Raw genomic sequence first — 9,827 nt, forward strand, 5'->3', positions numbered from 1 at the left:
TAGCTCCTGGCCCAAGGCGGGGTGCTGGTGGACGAGAGTGCATGAGGTGTGTATGAGATATCAGGTGTTTGAGGAATATGGGGGAATTAGTAACTAAGGGTAACATAATTGGGTGACTATTACTAAATTCAGGTGAGTATCCATGTTCCAAAGAAGCCTAAACTTCCAACCAAGGCAGGCCTACTATGACTGGGTCAGAGCCCTTGTTGGGAAAGGATGGGCTCTGACATGTAAAATGGACATTTAAGTGATACCCTTGAAAACCCCAGATTCCTTTGAATTCTCTGAGCCTGTAGGAGTGCCCCTCCCCCTTGCTTGAAGAAAATGCAAGGTCCTCTTCCCACAAGTCAACATGGAATTCATTTGGGATCCAGCCCACCCCTACCTTACCCCCTGCCCACTCCACCATCGACTCCCTTCCTGGCCACTAAACATAACCAGGATTAAGTTGATCAGTGACTTCGCCAGGGAAATGACTGAGAGAGAGAAGGGAGAAAAAGGACTACACCTCAAAGGAGCTGCAGATCTAACCAGCATGTACCATTGAGAACCTGAAGGGTGCCTGTGGGACTGGATTCTATTTTTTTTAATGTTTTATTTATTTCTGAGGGAGAGAGAGAGAGATAGAGAGAGAGAATGAGCAGAGGAGGGTCAGAGCAAGAGGGAGATACAGAATCTGAAACAGGCTCCAGGCTCTGAGCTAGCTCTCAACATAGAGCCTGATGCAGGGCTCGAACCACGAACTGCGAGATCATGACCTGAGCTGAAGTCAGAAGTCAGATGCTTAATTGACTGAGCCACCCAAGCATCCCGTGTGGGACTGGGTTCTAAGGGTGCTTGATTGAAGGGACAGGGATTTGATATTCAAGCCAAGATTCCTAGAGATGATCTGAATTCCCTCCCAGAAGCATGAGAAGGACAGAGGCCACACTAAGTGGCATAGAAATACCAGAATTGCCATGGTGGCCAATGGAGGGAGACATTCAGAGGTTAAGGGCAGTGGACCTGCTGGAGTAGATATTTGGTGTAAAGTCCAATAATCCAACCAGATGATAAAATTCCACAGGGTAACTTAGTAGACAATTGTATCAAGGCCATAAGGAATTGAATGTAATAAGAAGGATGCCAGCATCAGTAGGCTGGGAGGTAACTCTCCTCTACAGACCAGGTCCCCATAGGAGAGGTTCTGACAGAATTAGGCCTAATGAGAACAGTGATGGTGATAGCACCCAAAACAATAGAGGCCAGATGTGGTCTTTAATCATCTATATAGGTACAGGGTTAATTTTACCTGGTTTGTTGCAACCCTGAACTTAATTTCAAGGGGACCCTAATGAAATGGTCTTGGCCTTTGACCTATCCAGACTTGAATCTACAAACTAGTCATTACTGTAGTTCTGTGCTGAGTCCACAAAACACTAGGGAAAATCTGTACCAGCTTGTCGCCATCGTTTATAGAAAACATACAGATTGATTGTTTGTAACTGTTTTGTGTTATGTAATCTTAGTTTCTGTTATGAACCCAATCATGCAGGCTGGTCTGGACTACGTGACTAAAAGCTTATTAAAGACCCACCTTCAGCTAACACTGTGGCCTTCGTGAAATCAAGGCATCTTGTGCATATCCTGGTGGGTCATGATCCTAAGATGAAGTACATCCTATGTGATTGACAGGAAGCTGTGCTTGGATGTCTTGGACACCTCTGATGTTTACCTGTCTTTTCTTGATCCTGCTGTATTATTGCCTTTACTTTTATGAACACGTTATGTGAGTGTACTTTCTGGAGTCTTACAAGTCTTTTCATGAATCTAATGAGTCATAATTGATGCACTACCAGAAGCTGGGGGTATGGATGCATTCATCATAATGACTGGTGAGGTTGGAGTGGCAGCCAGTGGGACTGACCTATATGAGTTTAGGAAATCTGGTAATGGAACACAGATTCCCTCGTGTCAAAAGAGATGGGCAACTTATACCATCAGAAGAGATCAAGGACAAATGGTCAGGAAGCTAAGGCAGTCTGCCCAATAAAGTCATGCTCCTTTGCCCCGTTTTTAGACTTGAGCCAAGTCTTTTCTTCGAAAAGAAGTCTGGCTCTCCATTAAGAAGAGCCTTTTAACACTATGGCAAGTGTAGAGGGGAAAGGGGAATGCCCAAATATTTTGAGAACAGTTAGACTCAGGGTCTGAACTGACATGAATACTCACAGACCTGGAGTATCATCATGGTCCTCATTAGAGTGTGGGCATGGGAAGACCAGGTAATAAATGGAGTCCTGGCCAGGGTCTGGCTAAAATTGAGTCCACTGTGTCCACAGACCCCACCTAACCATCATTTCCTTGGCTCACATCTCCTTCTCTGACTCTGACACTCCTGCCTCCATGTTTTGCTTGTAATCCTTGAGATGACATTGGGCCCACCTGGATAATCCAGGACAATCTTCCCATCTCAAGATCCTTTAATTGAATCATGGCCCCAAAGTCAATTTGCCATATGAAATGACACATTCATGGGTTCTAGGACATGGACATCTTTGGTGGGGGCATGATTCTGCCCCCATTTGAAGGCATGGTGACTAGGGCACAGACCCCTCAGGGAAAATTGCCTGGGACATGCCGTCAGGTAAGCCTCAAGACCAGCAGAGATGCTAGCTGAAGACTAGGAGAATCTAAAGTGGGTATTGGAGTAAGGAGATGATGAGTATCAATTGTGGCCCCAAGACCTCTTACAGCTGCGGGGGTTGGGAGTTAATAGAACTAACTTTCCTGCCCTAAGTTTCCTCCAAGAAGAGAGGCCCACTGGAATATTGAAAAAGTTGTTCGCTGAACATATCTGGAAAAATGAATTTGAGTAGCATAAGGGGTGAACTGGGATGGACGGACGTGGAGATGTACCACCTGGATGGCTCTCAGGAAGGACTCGTTGCCCTGGCTACAGTTGTGCTGTCAGCTGACGGCTTGAAGCTGTCACACCTTCTAGGGATGGCCACAGCTGCAGAGACACATGTCCTCCAAGGCCACATCCTTTCTGGGGTACCCCACATTTAATGTCTAACCCAGATAGAAGGATGAATATTCAACATGGGGCCATTCTGATGGTCCATTTTGGCTCCAGAGATTCCATGAGATCAACTGAGGCTGCTATCGGGCCTGCATGGCAGCTTGACTTCCCCTTTTGCACAATCCTGCCTCCCCCCTCTCCCTTCCACAGCTATTGATCCCAAGAAAGGCATCATCTAAATATCTCACATGCTAAACTCTGTTTCAGGATATGCTTTCCCGAGAATACCACCTGCCTATTTGTTAATGGATTAAATAACAAAATCTAGCAGTGGGTTTAATGACCTTCCTCACTTCAGATAGGAGTAAATATAAATGATATTTTGAGATACCTGCAACATACTGTAGAGGCTGCTTTTAGGCAAACTGGCTTGAGCGATGCAATGTAGAAAAGGGCCCACAGTGACCCGCTGAGAGAATACAGACTTGAGTTCAGGTAACCCACCTCAAAATATCTATAGGCCCTAACCAACCAATGGGCTACTTACAACCAGGCACAGTTACCAAAAAAGGGAAAATTCCATTCGTTCCCATCCCTCCTCACCTTCTCTCTTTAAAAACAGCCCCCACCCGCTGCCTCATGTCAGACAGGCTCTCCTCTGCTGTCCAGATCCCTTGTGGTGTATCCAGTAAACTACTATCGCCTTTGCTCTGCCTTGGGGGAATATTTTCACTGCCCTTGGCACCAGCTTCTACAGAATTGCCACCTCACATCTGGGGGCCTCCATCCAGTTAAGAAAGACACCACATTTAGATACTATACACATGTAGTGTGATATGAAAATATGAATTAATGACATGGGGTGCTTGGATGGCTCAGTTGGTTAAGCATCCGACTTCAACTCAGGTCATGATCTCACAGTTCATGAGTTCAAGCCCCATGTGGGGTTCTGTGTTGACAGCTCAGAATCTGTCCCTGTCCTACTTGTGGCCTGTATCTCTCTTTTTCTCAAAAATAAATAAATTAAAAAATATATATCTTTAATGATAAAGTCACAGATACTGTTAATACTGCATTTAGTACTGAAATGTTAAAATTCCAGTAAATGTTGTAAAAATAAAGATGCACTTTTTCCCTTTTAAGTTAAGAACCCCAATCTTCTTTGTCTATGTAGTAAGGGGCTTAATAAGTCCATTTAGTTGAATTAAATAAAGTCTACAATGAGATGAAATGAGCATTTCCTTTATGACTGGGTCAGTCTTAGATTTAGCTCTGACAAAAAAAAAAAAAAACACAACATAACAGTGGTTTAAATAAGAGAAAATTTTATTTCTCTCTTACATAGAAGCCCACAAAGAAGGGTCAAAGGCTGATTTAGAAGTTCCAAGACCATGGGTCCCTGGGTGGCTCAGTCAGTTAAGTGTCCAGCTCTTGATGACTCTGACTTCGGCTCAGGTCATGATCTCAGTGTTCATGAGATCGAGTTCCTTGCCGGGCTTTGTGCTGACAGTGCGGATCCTGCTTAGGATTCTCTGTCTCCTTCTCTCTCTTCCCCTCCCCACTCGTGCTCACACTCAAATAAATAAATTTTCTCTCTCAAAATAAATAAACTTCTCAAAATAAATAAACTCTCTCAAAATAAATAAACTCTCTCTCTCTCTCTCTCTCAAAATAAATAAATAAACTTAAAAAAAAAAAAGAAATTCTAAAACCTTCCTGGAGCCCATGTCCATCTGTTTGGTTTCTCTACCATCCTTAGCGTCCCCCTTTTAGGGATCAAGAATTCCTGTTCCCTCAAAGGTCCTTTTAGCTGGACTAAGGATCAAATTGACATAAGACAGATTAACAGGAGAAAATCAAATTTACATACATGTGGGGAGTCCATGTAGACGTGGAAATTCCCAACACAGGTCAGGCAAAATGAGGTATATGTGTCATTCTGAACTAAGGAGAAAGGGGTAAGGGTCTGGAGTTTCAGAGGAAAGAAATGCACTTCACAGGACGATGAGAAGAGCGGATATTTGGTCATTAGATGTTTGCCCTGCCATTACAGATGGGTCACTCAGGTACAGTTTATCTCTGCTAGTAACCCCTATTCTGGGAAAAAGCCCCAATTTAGATTCTTCTACGTAGCTAAGGGAGGGTAAGAAGTTTCTCTTAAGCCTACAAGTTCTCAAGTACCTTCAGCTCAAAATAATCCGTATCCCAAAGTGGCACATTTGGGGAGGTGGGGTGGAAGGGGAGCTGTCCTGAACCCCTTCACTCCCTCAGAGTCTAAAACGGCTGCTTGAACTCCAAACATCACATCCCCAGAAAGGAGGAAGAACTAAAGATGAGAGCATCTCTATCGTTTAAGGCTTATTTCCTGCAAGTCACATAGGACATTCTTGTTAACACCCTACAGGCCAGGATTTACACACGGCCTCGCATAGCTGCCAGTGAGGCTGGGAAATGTAGTCTTTATTAGAGAGGGCCTTGTAAGCAGATTAATACCAGCTCCAGGGGGAAAAGGGGTATCAAATAATAGACAATAATGCTAGGAGGCCACTTCACTTGGTAATTCCTCTGAATGAGCAGCCCATTCTTTCTTTTTGAAATAGCTTCCTGAAAACATTTCCATTTTTATTTTCTAAATGTTTTTTAATGTTTTTATTTATTAAAAATTTTTTAATGTTTATTTTATTTTTGAGAGAGAGACAGAGAGACAGAGTGCAAGCAGAGGAGGGGCAGAGAGAGGGAGACACAGAATCAGAAGCAGGCTCCAGGTTCCGAGCTATCAGCACAGAGCTGGATGTGAGGCTCAACCCACAAACAAAAAGATCATGACCTGAGCTGATGTCAGATGTTTAACTGCTTAACCGACTGAGCCACCCAGGCGCCCCCTGTAAACATTTTTCATAACAAGACATTTGCTCTTGAGACCTGTGACAGCCTTCAAGACCAATATGTCTTTATTTTCAATATAAAGCCAAAGACCCAGATTCATGCGCTACATACACAGCCTCAAATTGTATTTGTCCCGCCTGATTGTCTGCTAGGCGAGGTGTTTTGTTGAGACACATAAAGTCCTCTCTCAAAGCCAACACAGGGCACTATCAATATACTACAGCTAAATTAGAAAGTGAATATTGACAGACAAATGCATCACAATACAGAAGGAGCCATCACCAGATTTACCTAAATGTCAGTTTCCCCAGTTGCAGTTAAAATGCAGGTTGAGGGGCACCCAGGTGGCTCATTCGGTTAAGCGTCTGACTTAGGCTCAGGTCATGATCTCGCGGTTCGTGGGTTCGAACCCCGTGTCGGACCTCTGTGCTGACTGCCAGCTCAGAGCCTGGAGCCTCTTTCAGATTCTGTATCTCCCTCTCTCTCTGACACTCCCCTGCTCACGCTGACTCTCTCTCTCAGAAATAGATAAAACATTAAAAAGCTTTTTTAAATGCAGGTTGATTTATGTGCCAATTTATAAACACCTTAGGTATGTAAAGTGAGGCAGATCCATGTTTTCATTGCTCTGGACGTACCTCTCACTACTTCCAGCTTAGGTTCAAGCTTTCCTATCTGTCTTTATATGTCTCAAATGCCTCTAATCATCTCCCCTTCCCTCCATTTCCCTGCTGAGGCCATGGCTCCTTGCCTGCATCCCCGGGGCTCCAGTGAGAAGCAGGATGAACTTCAGACGATGGTGTAGGTTACACATGACTCAGCAGAGCAGCTCTATTGTCAAAAAAGCAAAGATGATTCTGGGGCTAGAAATAGGGACAAGGCATAACGGATCCATGAGGTCATCCTCTCCTTATATTTGGCTTTGCTCAGACACATTCTGGATAACCCTGCCTAGGAGAGTGTCAGGTAATATGGGGAATGCTCACGGGGAGGAGGGGCGGGAGGCAAACACAGAACTTGAAAAAGCTGAGTAGAAATTCCTAGAAATTCCTTTCACTTAAACCATGCCATCATTTGGAAGATTCCATTCTATGGAGGATGTAGTTAGGATTTTAAGATCTGAGTCAAATCTCATTCTCTCTCTGTCTCTCTCCATCTAAAGAGAGAAAGGGAGAGGAGAGGGAGAGACTGTTTGGCACTTGTACCTTAGTGTTTTCAAGCTGTTCTTTATTCAGAGAAAATGTCATCATTTCTTTCCCCAAGTAATACTAGGTTGTAAGTACTACTAGTGATTGTTATTAATGTTCTGATTTTTATTTAAATTGAAGACTCTGCTTTTTTGTTTTTTAATTGGAGATGCATCCATTCATACTTTCAACATCCAAATGCCTTTTCTGTGCTGGGAAGACACCTATGACCTCAAGCCGCTCACAGCTTGGCAATTTGCAAGTGTCTTATTAACTGGTATTGATCTTACACATTCAGGTTTAGCCAATCTGAAAAGACTACATACTCTATGATTCTAACTATATGACATTCTGGAAAAGGCCAAAGAATGGAGACAGTAAAAAGGTCAGTGGTTGTGGGTGGGTGGAGAGGGAGAAAGAAGTAGAGCACAGAGGATACAGAGGATTTTTAAGACAGTGAACTATTCTGTATGATTTTATCATGGTAGATATGTGTCACTGCATCTTTGTTAAAAATCATAGACTGGACAATACCAAGAGTGAACCCTAATGTAGACTGTGAACTTGGGTGATAATGATGTGTCAACGTAGGTTCATAGGCTGTAACAAAGGTACCACTTTGATGCTGTATGTTGATCATGAGTAAGGCTATGTTTTGGGGTAAATGGAAACTCTGTAATTTCTATTCAGTTTTGCTGTGAACCTAAATTTACTTGAAACAATAAAATCTGTTGTCTACAAAGTTACATTTTAAAAATTGGGGAAATGTAGGGGCACCTGGGTGGCTAAGTCCATTGAGTGTTTGACCCCTGATTTCAGCTCAGGTCATGATCCCAGGATTGTGGGATTGAGGCCCACATCAGGCTCTGTGCTGACTGTGGAGCCTGCTTAAGATTAAGGTTCTCTCTCTCTCTCTCTCTCTGTCCCTCTCTCCCACTTGCATGCACATGCTCTTTCTCTCCCTAAAATAAAAAAAAAATTTATTGGGGAAATTGAAAAAAAAATTGGCATTATATATCACTTAGGCATTTAGTAGCACACATTCTTTAAAGATCAAATCCTGAATAATGAAATATACTCCCTTTAAGGTAAAGAAAAGTCCCTGATGAAGTCAGTGAGTCAGCTAAGAGATTAAACTGAGGATACTGTTGCTACAACCTTTTTTTTTTCTTATACAAGAGACTACCTATATTTTAAAATAGGAAATAAAATCTAGTAGTCCTGTGTCAAGCATTTCAAATAAATAATCGTCCTGGAAGAGTCCCTGGGAATGTATTTATCACTTCATTCCAGAAAATTCTGAAGCACCAGGCTGCCCAGAATGTTCTTAAAACACATTGCTAGGCAAAGCCTGCTGCATTTCTGCCAGCAACTGGCCCATAGATGCTGTGACTTCCTGGTGCTCCTCCACAGCGGGAAATACAGACAGCGTGGGTGCTGACAGCTGACATAATAGAGAAGCCCTCTGGGGCTCTGAGGTGCTGTGCTTTGCTCCAGTCAGGAATGATTCTTCCCATTAAGTAGTCTGGTTTCCCTGGCATCAGAGAATGAACTGTAAGTCACCCTCGGACAGGCTGCCCTTCTAAAATGACACACGATGGTCTGTTCTAAACACTGCTTTAGTGTAATGCAGCTTTCCGTGAGTTCCCAGATCCTTAGTCTTAAGTTGATAGATAGCCCTAAATTCACTCATACCTTTCTCCTGTATTACTAGAAAAATCAAAATGAAGAGAATCAAAATGTTCTGTTGAACGTAGTGGTCATTGGCAATGCCAAGAATTTAGAGGTCTGTATTTACGTTTTTGAAATACAGACAATCCATCTTATTCATGATTCCATTTGTCAATCTGTCTGCTCTCTGAAATGTATTTGTAACCTCCAAATCAATACCCGTGACATTTTGCAGTCATTCGTGGACGTGTGCAGAGTGGCAAAAAATGTGATTGGCCCAACTGGGCACGTTCCCAGCTGAGGTCAAACAAGGCGACGCTCTGCCTTCTCCTTCCAGCTCACACACTGTGAACAAGTGTCCTTTTCATAGTCTAGTGCCACACTTTTTGCATTTTTGTGTTTATTTGTTGGTGATTTTGCCATTTGAAATGGCCCTCAAACATAGAACTGAAGTGCTGTCTGTGTTTGTAAGCACAAGACTGTGATGTGCCTCTGAGAAACTATGTCCATTAGGCAAGTGTCATTCAGGTATGAGCTGTTGGCCATGAGCTCAACATTGATGAATCAATATGTATTAAATAAGGTGTTTTAAAACAGAGACACATGGAGCTGCCTGGGTGGCTCAGTTGGTTAAGCGTCTGACTTTGGCTCAGGTCACAATCTCATGGTTTGTGGGTTTGAGCCCCACGTCCAGCTCTGCGCTGACAGCTCAGATCCTGGAACCTGCTTTGGATACAGGTTCTCCCTCTCTATCCTTCCTCCGCATATGCTCTGTCTCTCAACAATAAATTTTTAAAAATTTAAAAAAAGACAGAGACACACATAAAACTGGGGCATGTATTATGCAGCTGATGAGAACGTTGTGACCAGAGCCCCATAGGATTCTAAGCCTGTATATCCCCTATGGGCAGTGTGGCTCCATATTCACTGGTTCAGTGTGCATGGTGACCTTAAAGAACGTAGCTACTGTGAATAATGGGAACTTGGGTAATGGGAGCCATAGTTTGGTAATGGGAACAGAGGCCCAGGTTAGAGCTCCTGGGCACCATACATGTGTGGCGGCCTGATCATCTCCTGTCTGA

The sequence above is a fragment of the Hyaena hyaena genome, unplaced genomic scaffold, assembly GCF_003009895.1.
Source record: "Hyaena hyaena isolate Hyena2069 unplaced genomic scaffold, ASM300989v1 scaffold_378, whole genome shotgun sequence".
Classification (NCBI taxonomy): domain Eukaryota; kingdom Metazoa; phylum Chordata; class Mammalia; order Carnivora; family Hyaenidae; genus Hyaena; species Hyaena hyaena.